The sequence below is a fragment of the Theropithecus gelada genome, chromosome X (assembly GCF_003255815.1).
Source record: "Theropithecus gelada isolate Dixy chromosome X, Tgel_1.0, whole genome shotgun sequence".
NCBI classification, from domain to species: domain Eukaryota; kingdom Metazoa; phylum Chordata; class Mammalia; order Primates; family Cercopithecidae; genus Theropithecus; species Theropithecus gelada.
In genome coordinates this window covers 61,276,961-61,297,761 of record NC_037689.1, presented here as the reverse complement: position 1 = coordinate 61,297,761, position 20,801 = coordinate 61,276,961, and the positions used below count along the sequence as shown (strand labels likewise).

The following is a 20,801-nucleotide window of genomic DNA, read 5'->3' as shown; positions in this document are numbered from 1 at the left end:
AACTCTCAATGAGTTAGGATTTGAAGAAACATACCTCAAAATACTATGAAAAACCCACAGTCAACATAATACTTAATAGGGAAAAGCTGGAAGCGTTCCATTTAAATACTGGCACAAAACAAGGATGATCTCTCTCACTAATCGTACTCATCATAGTATTGGAAGTACTGGCCATTGTAACCAGGCAAGAGAAAGAAATAAAGGGCATGCAAATAAAAAGAGAGAAAGTCAAACTATCCCTGTTTGCAGGTGACGTGATTCGATATCTAGAAAACCCCATAGTCTCAGTCTAAAAGCATATTAAGCTGGTAAGAGAAACTTCAGCAAAATCTCAGGGTACAAAATCAATGTACAAAAATTACTAGCATACCTACACACCAACAAGAGTCAAGCGGAGAGCTAAATCAGAAATGCAATTCAATTCACAATTGCCACAGAAAAATAAAATATCAAGGAATACAGAAAACCAAGGAGGTGAAAGAACTCTACAAAGAGAACTACAAAACACTTGTCAAAGAAATCAGAGATAACACAAACAAATGGAAAAACATTCCATTCCCATGTATAGAAAAAATGAATATCATTAAAATGTTCATACGGCCCAAAGCAATTTATAGGTTTAACTTTATTCCTATTAAACTGTCAATAAAATTTTTCATAGAACTAGAAAAAATGATTTTAAAATTTATATGGAACCAGAAAACATTCTGAATAGCCAAGGAAATCCTAAACAAAAAGAACAAAGCTGAAGGCATCACACTACTTGACTCCAAAATATACTACAGGGCTACAATAACTGAAACAGCATGGGATGGGTACAAAAACAGACATAGAGCAATGACACAGAATAGAAAGCCCAAAACTAAGGCCACACACCTACACCTATCTCATCTTCTAGAAAGCTGACAAAACCAAGCAATGGGTAAAGCACTCCCTATTCAATAATTGGTGCTGGAATAACTAGCTAGTTATATGCGGAAGAATGAAACTGGATCCCATTCTTACGCTATATAGAAAATTAACTAAAGATGGATTGAAGACTTAAATGTAAAACTTAAAAGCATAACAAGCCTGGAAGATAATCTAGGCAATACCATTCTGGATATAGAAATGGGCAAAGATTTTATGACAACGATGTCAAAAGCAATTGCAACAAAAGCAAAAACTGACAAATAGGATCTAATTAAACTAAAGGGTTCTGCACAGCCAAAGAAACTATCCACAGAGTAAACAGACATCCTGCAGAATGGGAGAAAATTATTTCAAACTATGCATCTGACATTCAGCATCTACAAGAAACAAATTTACAAGAGAAAAACAAACAATCCCATTAAAAAGAAGTCAAAGGACATGAAGAGACACTTTTCAAAACAATACAAACATGTCACCAACAAGCATATGAAACAAAGCTCATCACTGATTATTAGAGAAATTCAAATCAAAACCACAGTGAGACATTATCTCACACTTGTCAGAGTGGCTATTAATAAAAGTCAAAAAATAACAGATGCAGGTAAAGTTGGAAAGAAAAAGCAATGGTTATACACTTTTGGTAGGAGTGTAAATTAGTTCATTGTGAAAAACATTGGCCATTCCTGAAATACCTAATAACAGAAATAACAGTTGACCCAGCAATTCCATTACTGAGTATATACCCAAAATAATATAAATCATACTGTTATAAAGTCACATATACATGTATGTTTATTGCACAACTATTCACAATAGTAATGACATGGAATGAACCTAAATCCCCATCAGTGGTACACTGGATAAAGAGCATGGGGTACCTATACACCTTCGAATACTAAGTAGCCATAATAAAGAAGATTATGTCCTTTGCAGAAACAAGGATGGAGCTGGAGGCTATTATCCTTAGAAGACTAAAGGAGGACTAGAAAGCCAAATACCATGTGTTCTCACTTATAAGTGAGTGCTAAATGATGAGAACACATTGACTCATAGAAGGGAACAATAGCCACTGGGACCTACTGGAGCGTTGAGGGTGAAGGTGGGAGAAGATCAGGAAAAATAACTAATGGGTACTAGGCTTAATATCTGGGTGATGAAATAATATGTACAACAAACTCCGTGACATGAGCTCAACTATATAACAAACCTGCACACATACCCCTGAACTTAAAATAAAAGTTAAAAAAAAAAAAAAAAAAAAGATAGGCTGGGCACAGTGGCTCACGCCTGTAGTCCCAGCACTTTGGGAGGCCTAGGCAGGCAGATTACGAGGTCAGGAGATTGAGATCATCCTGGCTAACACGGTGAAACCCTGTCTCTACTAAAAATACAAAACATTAGCCAGGCGTGGTGGTGGGCGCCTGTAGTCCCAGCTACTTGGGAGTCTGAGGCAAGAGAATGGTGTGAACCCAGGAGGTGGAGCTTGCAGTGAGCCGAGATGGCACCACTGCACTCCAGCCTGGGCGACAGAGCGAGACTCCATCTCAAAATAAAAAAGATAAAGAAGTCCCGATGAACATATGTTCTGTAAGATATTTTGCCAAGTCTAGCAGAGTTTCAGATTCAATAGTCAGATCAGATAGCTTTTGAAATAATGTATTGAAAAATAGAAACAAAATAGAAAAATCCTGAAATAATATTCACGACCTTAAGAAAAAAAATCATGTTTAAAAAAGAAAAGACTCAATCTTTTTACCATAACAATTGTACACCTTAATAGAAACCATGCTTTAATTGTTTGGTGCATGGGTATATTTATTATAAATATTTGATTCCTTGTTATTTTCTTAGGAAGTCTTATCAAACCATATGCATTTGTAAATAATTCAGAATTGCATTAGATAGAACAAAATATAGAACTGTCGTACTTAGTTTATTTTTATCAAGAAGAAAAGAAATTCACTTAAATTATTTTAATAAATAATAAATGCCACATATGTTGGTAAAGGAAAGAGCAATTTTGTAGGATTGCAAAATCAATTATATGACTGCATAACTGGAGATGAAATGCAGTTTAGGAACTGAGAGTGCTCAAACTTTTGGGATAATAATTGTCATATTTGTCTCTTGGTAGCCTGTATTAAACATCTTTCATTCTGGCAATTCCTTTTCTCTTGTCTTTGCTTCTCCTGTACTTGTTACTACCAATAATTACCTCAGTTTTTACATTGTTCAACTTTTTTCTCTATATATTGTTTTCATAATACCTTTTTGTATTTACCACTTCTGCTTACTCATAACTTGGTTTTTCTATGAGTCATTTTCAGTCTTTCTTATTGCTAGCAACTGAAAGATTCTTTCCGTATATTTAGTGGTTTGGCTACCTAGTTCATCACCTCTCATCTGATACAAATTTTTATGTCAGGCAACATTATAAGACATTAAAGATAGTGGTGATTGACTGCCTTTGAGCCAGGTGTTCCAGTCATAGGTTATTTGAGTGTGACCAGTAGAATGGTTAACAGGTTCCAGTGTATAACAACCAAGAGTTTTCTCCTTGAAAGGAGGCTGAGTGTAGAATAAGAATTATTTCCTCAGAAAGGGTTGTGTTATGGGTAGGAACCAACTTAAGAATATTGTTCAAAAATAAAAGAAACAAAAATGATATGATCATCTCAGTAGATGCAGAAAAAACATTTACAAATCCAGCATCCATTTATGATTAAAACCCTCAGCAAAATCAGAAGGGACATATCTTCAGGTAAAAAAAAAAAAAAAAGCCATCTGTGACAAACCCACAGTCAACATTATAGTGAATGGGGAAAAGTTGAAAGCATCCCCCGTGGAACTGGAACAAGTCAAGGATGCCCATTTTTACCACTTCTATTCAACATACTACTGGAAGTCCCAGCCAGAGCAATCAGACAAGAGAGAGAAATAAAGGGCCTTCAAATCGGTGAAGAGGAAGTCAAACTGTCATTGTTAGTTGATGATATAATCCTATCCGCAGAAAACTCTAAGGACTCATTAAAAAAGCTCCTAGGTCTCATTAATGAATTCAGTAATTTCAAGATGCAAAATCTGTGTACACGAATCAGTAGCTCTGCTATACACCAACAACGACCAAAGTGAGAATTAAACCAAGAACTCATCCCCTTTTACAATAGCTGAAAAAAAAATAAAATAAAATACTTAGGAATACACTTAACCAAGGGAGCAAAAGACCTCTACAAAGAAAACTACAAAAACGCTACTGAAAGAAATCATAGATGACGCAAACAACTGGAAACACATCTCATGCCCATGAACTGGTAGAATCAATATTGTGAAAATTACCATACTGCCAAAAGCAATATACAAATTCAATGCAATTCCCATCAAAATGCCATCATCATTCTTTACACAACTAGAAAAAACAATCTTAAAATTCATATGGAACCAAAATGTGCCCACTTAGCCAAAGCAAGACTAGGCAAAAAGGACAAATCTGGAAGCATCACATTCCAGACGTCAAATTATACTACAAAGCTGTAGTTATCAAAACAGCATGGTACTGGTATAAAAATAAGCACTTAGACCAAGGAAACAGAATAGAGAAGCCATAAACAAAGTCAAATATTTACAGCCAACTGATCTTCAACAAAGCAAACAAAAACATAAAGTGGGAGAACGACACCCTATTAAACAAATGGTGCTGAGATAATTGACAAGTCACATTTAGAAGAATGAAATTGGATCCTCATCCCTCACATTATACAAAAATCAACTCAAGATGGATCAAAGATTTAAATCTAATACTCAAAACCACAAAAATTCTGAAAGATAACATCTGAAAAGCACTTCTAGACATTGACTTAGGCAAAGAGTTCATTACCAAGAACCAAAAACAAATGCAATAGAAACAAAGATAAATAGATGAGACTTAATTAAAAAGCTTCTTCACAGCAAAAAAAAAAAAAAAAAAAAAAAAAAAAAAAAAATCAGCAGGATTAACAGACAACCCCCAGAGTGGGAGAAAATGTATTCAAACTCTGTATGCAACAAAGAACTAGTATCCAGAATCTACAAAGAACTCAAATCAGTAAGACAAAAACCAAATAATCCCATCAAAAGTGGGCTAAGAACATGAATAGACAATTCTCAAAAGAAGATATACAAATGGCCAAGAAACATTAAAAAAAAAAAATGCTTAGCGTCACTAAAGATCAGGGAAATGTAAATCAAAATTGCAATGAAATCCCGCCTTACTCATGCAGGAATAGCCATAATTAAAAAGAAAAAAAAAACATAGATGTTGATGTGGTTTTGGTGAAAAGAGAACACTTTTTCACTGCTGGTGGGAATGTAAAGTAGTACAACCACTATGGAAAACAGTATGGAAATCCCTTAAAGAACTAAAAGTAGATCTACCGTTTGATCCAGCAATCCCAGAGAAAAAGAAGTCATTCCATGAAAAAGACACTTGCACCCACATGTTTATAGCAGCACAATTTGCAATTGCAAAAAATATGGAACCAGCTCAAAAGTCCATCAATCAACAAGCAGATAAAGAAAATGTGGAATATACATACCGTGGAATACTACTCAGCCATAAAAAGGAAAGAAAGAATGCCATTCACAGAAACTTGGATGGAGTTGGAGACCATTATTCTAAGTGAAGTAACTCAGGTATGGAAAACGAAACATTGTGTGCTCTGACTTGTAAGTGGGAGCTCAAGCTATGAGGATGCAAAGGCATAAGAATGGCACAGTGGACTTTGGGGACTCAAGGGGAAGGGTGGGAAAGAGGTGAGGGATAAAAGACTATACATCGGGGACAGCGTATACTACTTAGGTGCTGGGTGCACCAAAATCTCTGAAATCACCACAGAAGAACTTATTCATGTAACAAAACACCACCTGTTCCCAAAACACTATTGAAATATATATATTTCAGAGCTGTCTTCAGCCTTTACATTTTCTCTTCAGTGTTTTATTCTGTAAGACTGGCTTTCTCTATAAATTGAATAAAATATCCACCAATAGCTCTTATATTCTTATGTCTCTCTGACTAGAAAGAAAAAGGCTCTTTACTGATACCTCCAGCTAGAAAAATCTCAAAAAAGGCTGGTTGTCTCAGTTCCATTCATGTGCCCATTCCTTGACTCTGAATGATGCCTGTGGTAGTAGCAGTAGGGTCACATAAAAGAAAGGCAATTTCCATTCTGTCTATATGGCTAAAGTGGAGGGATGAGAAACAGTTCCTCAAAAGAAATGTGGAAAAACAAGGTAAACTATCAATATGATATAAGAGTACTGTAATAACTAAAGTTATGTATTAACATTTATTCTTCTTATCCTGGTCATTTGCACATACATAACATGTTTATACACTAGTATGGATAGAAAATTTAACTTTTCTACCATAAAGACACATGAACGTGTATGTTCATTGCAGAACTATTCACAATAGCGAAGATATGAAATCAACCTAAATGCTCATCAATGATAGAATGGATCAAGAGCATGGAATACCTATACACCATGAAATATTATGCAGCCATGAAAAGGGATGAGATCATATCCTTCACAGGAACATGGACGGAACTGGAGGTCATTATCCTTACCAAATTAATGCAGGAATGGAAAACCAAATACTACATGTTCTTAGTTACAAGTGGGAGCTAAAAGATGAGAACACATGGACTCATAGAGGGGAACAACAGACACGGGGGCCTACAAGAGGATGAAGGGTGGGAGAAGGTGAAGAATAAGAAAAACAATTAATGGGTACTAGGCTTAATACCTGTGTGATGAAATGAATGATTTGTAGAATACACCTTCAAGACATGAGTTTACCTATATAATAAACTTGCACATGTATCCCAAATGCAAAATGAAAGTTAAAAAAGAAAATAATTTATATCTTTACAAAACTGAGTCTTAGTATGCATGAGCATGAAGTAGGCCTTCATTCATTTAGACCTTTGGATTTTTTTCACACATACACTGTTTTTAACTAGATGTGTACACATGTTTTGTGTATCCATTTATCCACTGATGGACACGTGAGTTGTTTCCACATTTTGGCCAATGTGAATAATACTTTTAACGACATGGGTATACAAACATCTCTTCAAGTCATTGTTTTCAATTATTTTGGTATATACCCAGAAGAGGATTTGCTCGATTTTATGGCAATTTTATGTTTGATTTTTTAGGGGCCACCATATTACTTACTTGTTACACTATTTTCCATTTGCACCAACTGTATGGAAGAATTCCAATTTCTCTACATCCTTCCAAACTCTTGTTGTTTTATGTTTTTGATAGTAGCTATGCTAATAGGTATGAAGTCGTATCTCATTGTGGTTTTAAATTGCATTTATCCAACAATTGCTGATGTCAGGCACTTTTTATTATTATTGACAATTTCTATATACTCAACTGCTTTGCATATATCCTTTTTTTTTTTTTTTTTTTTTTTTGAGATGCAGTCTTCCTCTGTCACCCAGGCAATCTTGGCTCACTGCAACCTCCACCTCCCGGGTTCAAGCAATTCTCTTCCCTCAGCCTCCCGAGCAGCTGGGACTATAGGCGCACGCCACCATGCCCAGCTAATTTTTTATATTTTAGTAGAGACGAGGTTTCACCGTGTTGCCCAGGCTGGTCTCGAACTCCTGAGCTCAGGCAATCCGCCCGCCTCGGACTCCCAAAGTTCTAGGATTATAGGCGTGAGCCAGTGGGCCTGGCCTGCATATATCTTAATTAGTCTATTTTCTGGATTTCCTTATTGTTGTTGCATTGTAAGTGTTCTCCATATATTCTGTATATTAACATCTTACCAGATATATAACTTGTAGATGTTATGTCTTATTAGGTGTGTTGTCTTTTCCTACTGTTGATTGTGTTCTGCCTTAGTGGCACTGCCCTAGTAGATTATCTCTGTGGGGATTCCACCCCTGCAGCAGGCTTCTGCCTACCAGCCTTTTCCATACATCTTTTGAAATCTAAGAAAAGGTTGCCAAGCCTCCTTCATTCTTGCACTCTGCACACCTGAAGGCTTAACACGATGTGGAAGCCACTAAAACACTTCCAGCTTGCACGCTCCAGAGCTGTGCCATGAAATATGCCTGGAGCCCTTTGAGCCGAGGCTACAGCAAGAGCATCCATGATGCCAGGAGCATCCTTGCATGATGCAAGGAGCATCATGTCCCTGGGATGGGACAAAGCAGTGGCACCCTAGGCCTGCCCCCCAAGACATTCAATCCTTCTGGGCCTCTGGGCCTATAGTGGGAGGGGCTACCTGGAAGATCTCAGAAATGCCTTGGAGGCCCTTTTTTTTTTCACTGTCTTGGCTACCAGCACCTGGCTATTTTTTTAGTCATGCCAATCTTTCTAACAAATGATTTCTCCACAGCATGTTTGGATTCTTCCTCTATAAAAGGTTTTTCTTTCTTTGCCACATGGCTAGGCTGCAAATTTTCCAAACTTTAATGCTCTGTTTCCCATTTAAATATAAGTTCCAATTGTAGGTCATTTCTCTGCATTCATATCTGATCAGAGGCTCTTAGAAGAAGCCAGGCTAATTCTTAAGATGCTGTGTAGCTTATAAATTTTTTCCGCCAAATTTCTTCCACCAGATACTCTAAATTATCAGTCCTTTTTTTTGAGATAGAGTCTCGGTCTGTCACCCAGGTTGCAATGCAGTGGCATGATCTCAGCTCACTGCAACCTCTGACTCCCACATTCAAGTGATTCTCCTGCCTCACCCTCCTGAGTAGCCAGGATTACAGGTGTGCACCACCAAGCCCAGCTAATTTTTGTATTTTTTTTTTTTAGTAGAGACAGGATTTCTCCATGGTGGCTAGGCTGGTCTTGAACTCCTAACCTCAGGTGATAATCTGCCTTGGACTCCCAAAGTGCTGGGATTACAGGCCTGAGCCACCATACTCGGTCTAAATTATCACTCTTATTTTCTTTTTTTTTGAGATGGAGTCTCACTCTGTCACCCAGGCTGGAGTCATTGGCATGATCTCTGCTCTCTGCAACCTGCGCCTCCAGGGTTCAAGCAATTCTCCTGCCTCAGCTTCCTGAGTAGCTGGGATTACAGGTGTGTGCCACCACGCCCGGCTAATTTTGTATTTTTAGTAGAGATGAGGTTTCATCATGTTGGTCAGGCTGGTCTCAAACTCCTGACCTCATGATCTGCCCTCCTTGGCCTCCCAAAATGCAGGGATTACAGGTGTGAGCCACTGTGCCCGGCCAGTTATCCCTCTTAAGTACAAACTTCTGCAAAATACTAGGACATAAACACGATGCAGCCAAGTTCTTTGTTAAGGCATTACACAAGCGACCTTTGTTCCAGTTCCCAAAAAGTTTCTAATTTTCACTGGAGACCTCATCAGTCTGGACTTCACTGTCCATATCATTGTTATTGAAAAAAAGGTCTTGACCCAGACCCCAAGAGAAGATACTTGGATCTCATGCCAGAGTAAATGCAAGGTGAATCTCAAAGCATAGTGAGAAGAGATAGTTTATTAAGTTACTCCATTACAGAGTAGAGGGCATCCTCAGAAAATAAGTGGAGAAATGCACCCTCTTTAAGTTTTTATATATACATATATATATATGTATATATAAAAACATATATCTCTATATATATACATATATGTATTTATATACATATATATATATATATGGTCTTGCTTATGTAAAAGCTAAGCAAAGGTATGCCTATGTGCAGGTGGACTGACAGCATGACAAAATTTATTATTGTACTGATTTAAAGAAAACTATCCTCGACAATTTAGCATGCAAGTACAACAAAGCACAACTATAGTTATCTTGAAAACATATATTATTACGAGTATTGGGACCTCTGGAGTTTCTCCTGCTGTAGGAGTGTGTCCTTGTAGGTATCTTTAGGCTGTATCCTCAACCATAAATATTCAAAGACCACGGGTCATGACTGACAAGAAATGTGACTTGCTAGTTTTAAGATGAAGTTGATTTTAAAATGGTGTCACTCTGGTTCTCCTAGGCTCCTGCTTCCCTCACATCACTATCAGGGTTTTGCTCACAACAATTTAACCAGTCTCTAAGAACTTTCAAATTTTCTTTCATCTTTCTGTCTTCTTCTGAGCCTTCCAAACTCTTTCAACCTCTGCCTGCTACCCAGTTCCAAAGTTACATCCATACTTTCAGATATCTTTATAGCAATACTCCACTCCTTGGTATCTATTTTCTGTGTTAGACCATTCTTGCATTGCTACAAAGAAATATCTGAGACTGGGTTGTTGGGAACAAGCCGCCCAAAATCTGGACATAAACTAGCCCCAAAACTGGCCATACACAAAATCTCTGCAGCACTGTGACATGTTCATGATGGCCATAAAACCCACGCTGGAAGGTTGTAGGTTGTAGGTTTACCGGAATGAGGGCAAGGAACACCTGGACGACCCAGGGCGGAAAAACCACTTAAAGGCATTCTTTTTTTTTTTTTTTTTTAATTTATTTATTATTATTATACTTTAAGTTGTAGGGTACATGTGCATAACGTGCAGGTTTGTTACATATGTATACTTGTGCCATGTTGGTCTGCTGCACCCATCAACTCGTCATTTACATCAGGTATAACTCCCAATGCAATCCCTCCCCCCTCCCCCCTCCCCATGATAGGCCCGGGTGTGTGATGTTCCCCCCTTCCTGAGTCCAAGTGATCTCATTGTTCAGTTCCCACCTATGAGTGAGAACATGCGGTGTTTGGTTTTCTGTTCTTGTGATAGTTTGCTAAGAATGATGGTTTCCAGCTGCATCCATGTCCCTACAAAGGACGCAAACTCATCCTTTTTTATGGCTGCATAGTATTCCATGGTGTATATGTGCCACATTTTCTTAAAAAGGCATTCTTAAGCCACAAACAATAGCATGAGCTCTCTGTGCCTCAAGGACATGCTCCTGCTGCAGTTAACCAGCCCAACCTATTCCTTTAATTCGGCCCATCCCTTCGTTTCCCATAAGGGATACTTTTAGTTAATTTACTATCTATAGAAACAATGCTAATGACAGGTTTGCTGTTAGTAAATATGTGGGTAAATGTCTGTTGGAGTCTCTCAGCTCTGAAGGCTGTGAGATGCCTGATTTCCCACTTCACTCCTCTATATTTCTGTGTGTATGTCTTTAATTCCTCTAGAGCCGCTAGGTTAGGGTCTCCCCGAGGGAGCTGGTCTCTGGCACCGGGTAATTTATAAAGATAAAAGGGGCTGGGTGCGGTGGCTCACGCTTGTAATCTCAGCACTTTGGGAGGCCGAGGAGAGCAGATCACGAGGTCAGGAGATGGAGACCATCCCGACTAACACGGTGAAACCCCGTCTCTACTAAAAATAAAAATAAAAAAATTAGCTGGGCATGGTGGCGGGTGCCTGTAGTCCCAGCTACTCGGGAGGTTGAGGCAGGAGAATGGCATGAACCCAGGAGGCAGAGCTTGCAGTGAACCAAGATCGTGCCACTGCACTCCAGCATGGGCTGCAAAGCAAGACTCGGTCTCAAAAAAAAAAAAAAGATAAAAGGTTTAATTAGCTCACAGCTCTGCAGACTTATAAAGGAAACATAGCACTGGGGATGTGCTCAACTTCTAGTGAGGCTTAGGAAGCTTATGATCATGGCAGAAGCCAAAGTGGGACCCAGCATATTACATGAAAGAGTAAAAGCAAGAGAGAGAGGGGGGTGGTACCACACACTTTTAAACAACTAGAGCTCATGAGAACTCACTGACTATTGTCAGGACAGCACCAAGCCATGAGAGATTCACCCCCATGACCAAAACACCTCCCACCAGGCCAGACTCTCAACATTGGAAATTACACTTTGACATGAGATTTGGGTGGGGAAAAATATCTATACTATATCAACTGGTTTCTGGCATTCTTAAAAAACTATTTTGGCCTACATATTGTTCTCTTGATGCTTCCATGGGAAAGTTAGGGCCTGGAGCTTCCTAGCCCAACATCTTGCTGAAGTCATGCTCCAAAGAGATCATCTTTTCCCTATGGTTCCATAGTAATACATTTGTCATAGATTTAAATATCCATAATATGTGGAATTGTTTCTGGACTTGACAATTTACTATTGGTCTATTTGTCCTTGTTACAATGCTATATGCTTCAGTTTTATAACTACTCCTTCCCGGACCCTCCCACCTACACCCCACGAGTCGGAGTTTTGCCCTTTCGCCCAGGCTGCAGTGCAGCGGGGCAATCTTGGGTCACTGCAACTTCCACCTTCCAGTTTCAAGGAATTCTCCTGCCTCAGCCTCCCGAGTAGCTGGGTTACAGGCGTGAGCCACTGTGCCCGGACATAACTAGTCTTAATATATCATAGTATAGGTTTGCCAATTTTGGATGTTGTTTTTTGTGTGTGCGTGTTTGCTGTTGCTTTTCTCCTCCTCCTCCTCCTCCCCTTCCTTCTTCTCTTTCTGTCTCTAGAATTACTTAGCTATTTCTGGCGCTTTGAATTTCAATATTAGGTTAAGAATCCATTTTTCAATTTTCAATAAAAAGTCTTAGAATTTTGATTGGTATCATATTGAATCTATTTGCTAATTTGAGAAAAATACTGAATTTTCCATTCCTTGAACAAAGTATATTTTCTCATTTATGTATGACTTTTAAATTTCTCTCTGCATTGTGTTTAAAATGTTAGTGTAGCTGTCTTGTACATCTTTTTCTTATATGTCATCCTTAGAATTTTATGGTTTTTGGTCACTTTGAAAATTGCTTCAGCCACCTTCTCTTACCACAGTAAAATAAAACTAGAAATTAAAAACAAGAGGAATTTTTGAAACTATACAAATACATAAAAATTAAACAATATGCTTCTGAATGACAAGTGGGTCAATAAAATATTAAGAAAAAAACTGAAAAAAATGTTAAAACAAATGATAATGGAAAAAAGCATATAAAAACGTATGGGAAACGGTGAATGCAATAAAAGGGCATTGAATAGCTATAAGTGCCTACATCAAGAAAGAGGAAAAACTTCAAAGAAACAATCTAATGATGTATCTTAAAGAACTGGAAAATCAACAGCAAACGAAACCCAAAATTAGTTGAAGAAAACATAAAAATCAGAACAGAAATAAAGAAAACTGACATGAAGAAAACAATACAAGAGATAATGAAACGTGAAACATAAAAATTGTTTATTATAAAACAAAATTGACAAACTTTTAATCAGATTAAGAATAAAAGAGAGATGATCCAAATAAATAAACTCAGACATATAACAGTAGACATTACAACTGATATTACAGTAATTAAAAAGAGCATTAGCGTCTCCTATGAGCAATTATATATCTATAGATTGGAAAATCTTGAAATGGATAAACTCCTAGACACACGCCACCATTGAAATAAGAAGATATCCAAAACCTGAACAGACTAATAAGAAGCAACAAGATCAAAGCCATAATAAAAAGTCTTCCAGTAAAGAAAAGGCTGGGACCCTATGGTTTCACTGCTGTATTCTACCAAACATTTAAATAAGAACTAATACCAATCCCATTCAAACTATTCCAGAAAATAGAGGAGGAAATACTTCTCAACTCATTATAGGAGGTCAGTATTGCCCAAAACCAGAGAAAGACACATTCAAAAAAGAAAACTACAGACCAATAACTCTGATGAATACTGATGCAAAAGTCCTTAAAAAAATACTAGCAAATCAAATTCAACAATACTTTGGAAAGATCATTCATCATGACCAAGTGGGATTTATCCCTGGGATGCAAGAATGACTCAACATATGCAAGTCAATCAATGTGATACATCATGTCAACATAATGAAGGATAAAACCATATGATCCTTTCAATATATGCTGAAAAAGCATTTGATAAAATTCAACATCCCTTTATGATTAAAAAAAAAAACCTTCAAAAACTGATTATTAAAGGAATACACCTCAACATAATATAAGCCATATATGACAGACCCACAGCTAGTGTCATAATGAATGAGGAAAAACTGAGTCTTTCCTCTAAGATCTGGAACATGAGAAGCATGGCCACTTTTGCCAGTGTCATTCAACATAATACTGAAGTCCTAGTATTCAGACAAGGGAAAAAAATAAAAAGCATCCAAACTGGAAAGGAAGAAGTCAAATGTACCTTGTTTGCAGATGATATGACCTTATATTTGGAAAATCCTAAAGACTACAGAAGAAAATGATTACAACTGATATGTTCACTAAATTTGTAAGAAACAAAATCAATGTACAAAAATCAGTAGTATTTCTATATGCCAACAGTGAACAATCTGAAAAAGAAATAAAAAGTAATCTCATTTACAATAGCCACACATAAATTCAAATACCTAGAAATGAACTTAACCAAAGAAGTGTAAGATAGATATAATGAAAGTTACGAAATATTGATAAAAGAAATTGAAAAAAATATTCTACATTCCTGAATTAAAATAATTAATACTATTAAAATGTCCATATTACCAAAAAGCAATCTACAGATTCAATGCAATCCCTATTGACATCCCAATGACATTTTTCACAAAAATATTTTTAAAATTATAACATTTATATAGAGCTACAAAAGACCCAGAATAGCCAAAACAATCATGAGTAAAAGGAACAAAACTGGAGGAATCAAATTACCTATTTTTAAATTATACTACAGAGCTATAGCAACCAAAGCAGCATGGTACTCACATAAAAACAGACACATAGAAGAATGAAATAGATAGAGAACCCAGAAACAATCCACACACCTACAGTGAACTAGTTTTCAACAAAGGTGCCAGGAACATACACTGGGGAAAAGACAGTCTTTTACATCAATGGTGCTGGGAAAACTAGATATCCACATACATAAGAATAAAACTAGAACACTGTCTCTCACCATATACAAAAATCAAATCAAAATGGATTAAAGACTTAAATCTAAGATCTCAAACTATGTAACTAGTAAAAGAAAACTTCGGGAAAAATTTCCAAGACATTGGTCAGGGCAAGTATTTCTTGAGCAATACCCCACATGAACAGGTAACCAAAGCAAACATGGACAAATGGCATCACATCAAGTTAAAAAGCTTCTGCACAGCAAAGGACACAATCATGAAAAGAAGAGACAACCCACAGAGTGTGAGAAAATATTTGCAAATTACTCATCTGACAAGGGATTAATAACCAAAATATATAAGAAGTTCAAAGAACTCTACAGGAAAAAAAAAAAAAAAAATATATATATATATATATATATATATAAAATAGTTCGATTAAAAACTGGGCAAAGGATATGAATAGATATTTCTCAAAAGAAAACATACAAATGACAAATAGGCATAGGAAAGGGTGCCCAACATCACTGATCATTAGCGAAATCCAAATCTCTTATCTCAGTTAAAATAGCTTATGTCAACAACAATAACAAAAAATAAAAAAATAAAAAAAACAAGCAATAGCAAATGCTAGTGAGGATGTGGAAAAAAGGGAACTCTTGTAAACTGCTATTGAGAATGGATATTAGTACAACCACTATGAATAACAGTGGAGAGATCCCTCAAAAAACTAAAACTAGAGCTACCATACAATCCAGCAATCCCACTGCTGGTTATATACCCAAAAGATAGGAAATCAGTGTGTTTAAGGGATATCTGCACTCTCATGTTTGTTGCAGCACTGTTCACAGTAGCTAAGATTTGGAAGCAACCTAAGTGTCCATCAACAAATGAATAGATAAAGAAAATGTGGTGCATATACACAGTGGAATACTATTCAGCCATAAAAGATAATGAGATCCCATCACTTACAACATGGATAGAAATGGAGATCATTATGTTAAGTGAAATAAGCCAGGTACAGAAAAACAAATATCACAAGTTGTCACTTATTTGTAAGATCTAAAAGTCAAAACAATTGAACTCATGGACATAGAGAGTAAAAGGATGGTTACTAGAGATGGGGAAGTGTACTGAGGAGTTGGGGAAAGGTGGGGAAGGTTTATGGGCACAAAAAAAATTAAAGTAGAAAAAAGGTCTAGTATTTTATAGCACAACTGGGTGACTATAGTTGATAATATTTTTCATCTTAAAATAACTAAAAGAAGGTAACTGGTTTATTTGTAACACAAAATGTAAATTCCTTTTTAAAAAAGGGAAAATGAATTGATTGATACATCGTTCTCCATGATGTGATTATTTAATATTGCATGCTTGCATCAAACCATCTCAAGTACCTATAAATATATACACCTACTACGTACCCACAAAATTAAAACAAAAGATAAAAAAACCCAAATTTTACCACAAAATACCCCTAATTGCTAAAAAAACAAACAAACAAACAAGCAAACAAAAGAACCTGCACAAAATAAACAATGCTGGAACAATGCTGGAGGTATTGCACTGCCTGATTTCAAATTGTATTACAACATTGTCATAACCAAAACACCATGCATACAAACTGGACATAGAGCAATGGAACAGAATAGATAACACATAAATAAATCCATAAACTTACAGCCAACTCATTTTCAGCATCACACCAAGAACATACATTGAAGAAAGAATAGTCTTTTTAATAAAATGATGCTGGGAAAACTGAATATCTCTTTCAAAAGAATAAAACTAGATCCCCATCTTTTGACATATAAAACTAACAAACTCAAAATGGACTGAAGACTTATGCTAGGCGTAAAAAATTGAAACTAATATTTTTGGGGTAAAATCTCAAAAGAACAGAAAACAAAAGCAAAAAAGACAATTGTAATTACCTCAAAATAAAAAGCTTTCACTCAGAAAAACACACACACACAAACGCGCACACACACATGTGCAAAACAAAACACAAAAAACAATTAACACGGTGAAGAGACCACCTGCAAAATGGAATTACATGTTAACAAACTATCCAACAAGACATTAATAACCAGAATATATAAGGAACTCAGACTCAATAGCAAAAATAATAATCCCTTTAAAAAGTAAACAAAGGCCAGGTGCAGTGGCTCACTCCTGTAATCCCAGCACTTTGGGAGGCCAAGGCAGGCGGATCACGAGGTCAAGAGATGGAGATCATCCTGGCCAACATAGTGAAACCCTGTCTCTACTGAAAATACAAAAATTAGCCAGGCGTGGGGCTGTGTGCCTCTAGTCCCAGCTACTCGGAGGCTGAGGCAGGAGAATCGCTTGAACCCAGGAGGTGGACATTGCAGTGAGCCAAAATTATGCCGCTGCACTCCAGCCTGGTGACAGAGCGAAACTCCTTCTCAAAAAAAAAAAAAAAAAAAAAAGTAAACAAAATACATTAATACATGTTTCTCAAAAAAGACATGCAAATGGCTGAGCTATATGAAAAAATACTCAATACTAGTCATCAGGAAAATGCAAGTCAAAACCACAATGAAATATCTCACCTTAGCTAGAATGGAAATCATAAAAATAAAAAATAAAAATAAAAATAAAAATAAAATTACAAATGCTGGTGAAGATGTGAAGAAAAGAGAATGCTGCTACACTTTTGGTGGGAATATAAAGTAGAACCGCCACTATGGAAAAGAGTACTGAGGTTCCTCAAAAAGTTAAAAATAGAACTACCATGTGAAACTCACTGTGAAGCATTATATATCCAAAGGAAAGAAAATAAGTATATCAAAGAGATAGCTTTACTTTCATGTTTCTTGCAGCACTATTCACAGTAGCCAAGATCTGAAATCAACCTGTGCCCATCAATGAATGAATGGATAAGGAAATTGTTTTATATATATATGCACACACAATGAATTTTGTTAAACCATAAAGTCCTGTCATTTTCAGCAACATGGATGGAACATGAAGACATTATGTTAAGTAAAATAAGTCAGGCACAGAAAGACAAATATTGCATATTCTCATTCATAAGCAGAAACTAGGAAAGTGGATCTAATAAAGACAGAGAGTAAATGGTGGTTATCAGAGGCTGTGAAGAAAAGGAAAGTGATAAAGAGAAGTTGGTTAAATGGGTACAAAAATACAGTTAGGAGTAAGTCTTAATGCTGGATAGTACAATAGAAAATTATAGTTAACAATAATTTCGTGTATATTTCAAAATAGCGAGAAGAGAAGAATTGTAATGTTCCTGACACAAACAAAAGGTAAATATTTGAGGTGATGAATCTCTCACTTACCCTGATTTAATTATTATGTATTGTATACATATATCAAATTACCACATGTACCACAAAAATATGTACAGCTATGATGTATAATTTTTAAAAAATAAAAAATAAACCACAAAAATATGTACAGTTATGATGTATAAATTTTTTAAAAAGTAAAAACATAAAGCAACCCAAATTTTTATCTTATAGCTCTGGTGCTCAGAAGTTCAAAATGAATCTTACTGGGCTAAAATCAATATGCTGGTGGAGATGTGCTATTTCTCGGGACTCCAGGGAAGAATCTTCTAGCTTCTAGGGATTACTTACATTCCTTGGCTTCTGGGTCTTTCCTCCATCTTCACAACCAACAATATTAGCATCCTTGTCCCATTTTCTCTCTGTGTGTGTTTCTGTTGTCACATCTTTTTATTTGAGTCTTTTAAGGATATTTTTGATGACATTAGGACCACTGGGATATTGCAGGACAATGGCCTCATCCTAAGGCCCTTAATTTAATCACTTATATATTTAAAATCTCTTTTGCTATGTAAGGCAACATATTTATATATTCCAGGGATTAAGATGTGGATGGTTTAGGGAGGGAATTATTCTGTCTACCACAACTGATCTAGGAAGATCTCACTTGAGATTGCTTCTGCTCCATATGTTTTTATCTTTTAGTAAGCTCTCCCAGACTTTTTCACATGATAGAGGTAGAGATTCCAACAGTAAGAGGCTAAGCCCCAATGATCAAGTGCTTTTTAAGCCTCAGATTTGATAAAGTCTAACTGTCAAATCAAATCACAGAACCAACCCCAAAGTCAATATGGAAGGGGAGTGTACAAGGACATCGTTACAGGGATATAGGGAGAAAAAAATAATTTGGCACAATTACTAAAAATTTAAAACAGTACAGTAATTTATATTGAGTTACTTTCTCTCAGGACTTTGATATGATTTCACTGTATTCTAGCTCTTAATGCTTTAAAGAAGTTGTCATTACAATTATTGGTTTTTTTTCAGATACCCTTTCTTTCCAAATGCTTGGGCGTGCTGTGGTTTCTAGACCTGTAGTCCTATTTTTATCAGTTCTAGAAAATTTTTCAGCCATTATCTTTTTAAATACTGCTTCTCCTTAAATTATTTCAGTTCTTTTTGTAAAAAGTGCTCCTTTATTTAAATGAGTAATTAGTGTTTACATTGTTAGTATGTATACATTGCTAGTTGTAGCACCAATTAGTGACTGTGATTACATTTGTTTTGTTTTACTGCATTTTAGTTTCTCTGGAATTAATAGACTGATTTTCAATTGTGCCATTTCAATTTTGCAATTTGCAATCTACATATTAAAAACACTCCCCCAGTTCTTCCTGGTATCAAAGGCTTTTCTTGAGTCTCTCTTTCCTCTAGATTCTTTACTTCTACAGCCCTTTGCCGTCTTGATCTAATCTAATTAATATGTTTAAGAGGCCATGAAAGAAAGCACATATGTATGCGAAAGAAAATAAATTTTCTGAGTCCTCTAGGCATTTGTGTCTCTGATGCCTTTGGACAAACTTAGACAATGCAGAAAGCTTTGAGTGACTCTTCAAAGGCATAATAATGATACATTGGGCTTTGGGGACTCAGGAAAAGGACTGGGGCTGACAACGGATAAAAGACTACACACTGGGTACAGTGTACACTACTTGGGTGATGGGTGCACCAAAATCTCAGAAATCAACACTAAAGAACTTATTCATGAAACCAAACAGCACCTGTTCCCAAAAAACCTGTTGAAATAAAAAGATTAAAATAAAAAAATCGTCTAACAATTATTTTCAGAGCACCTAAAAGTCAAAAACAAGATGATAAAAGAACCAATGAAGAACACAAAAAACTCTTGTAAATGAAAAAGATAGTTGCTAAAATAAAAACTGTAATGGCAGATTTTGACAATAAAGTTAAGGAAATCTCCCAAAGTACTAGTAAATATTAAAGAATAATAAAAGACTTTATTGGGAGAACCCCTTTTAATCACTGGTGCTGTGCTCATTTTCTCTTAGCTCCAAGGGGAGCCCTGGGAGCCTGCACTCCTCCTCCCTTAAGGGTGGCCAGAGCCAAAGTTTAGGTCACCAGGATTCCTGCAACTTCTCAGGGACCCACTGGTTTTCTGAGCTTAGCAAAGACAGAGCAGGTTGTGGGGTATACCGGCAGGTGATCTGGTGATATAGTGGATCAAGGGTGGAGGGTCCTTGGGCAAAGGGATCCCAATATCTAGCCTGATCAGCTAGCTTTGTCTCAAACCTTCTGCACTCAGATTGCTGGCATGTTCCAGGTGATCAGGGCCATGGGGCTCACTCAGGCAGAAACTGTGGCTGGCCAACAGGCTCCACCTTTCCCTGACTGATCTTGCAGAGGGAGGGACATTTAGCTCCTACACCAGCACATGAATCCACACCTCACTCTTCTCTGTGTTCTAAGACTTGGGGTTCCCCCCCACACTTGAACTCCAGCCAAAAATCTCAGCTCAGTAACTGTGGTGGGTGTCCTCAAACCCTAGGAAGTTGAAACTTGTCCTGTGGCTTTGTCCTCTGGCCTCTTGGGGCCAAACACTGGCTGTACCAGGCTGTTGAACTGCTCTCCAACTGCTGGCAAAACAATCAGACAGAATAGTGGAGGCTGTGCTGTGTGCATTCTCTTGTGGGAGCTGAAAGGCAGCTTGCTTTGTGATGGGCCGGTGGAAAAGGGGACATGCAGATCAGTCGCACCTTGGTGCCGCAG

The 20,801-nt window shown here is 36.8% G+C and overlaps 1 protein-coding gene across 1 annotated transcript in view; it reads left to right on the top strand.

The window, feature by feature from the left end:
• The window catches only part of TAC4 (tachykinin 4), a 46,067-nt gene that overhangs the window by 17,854 nt on the left and 7,412 nt on the right, over positions 1-20,801 (top strand).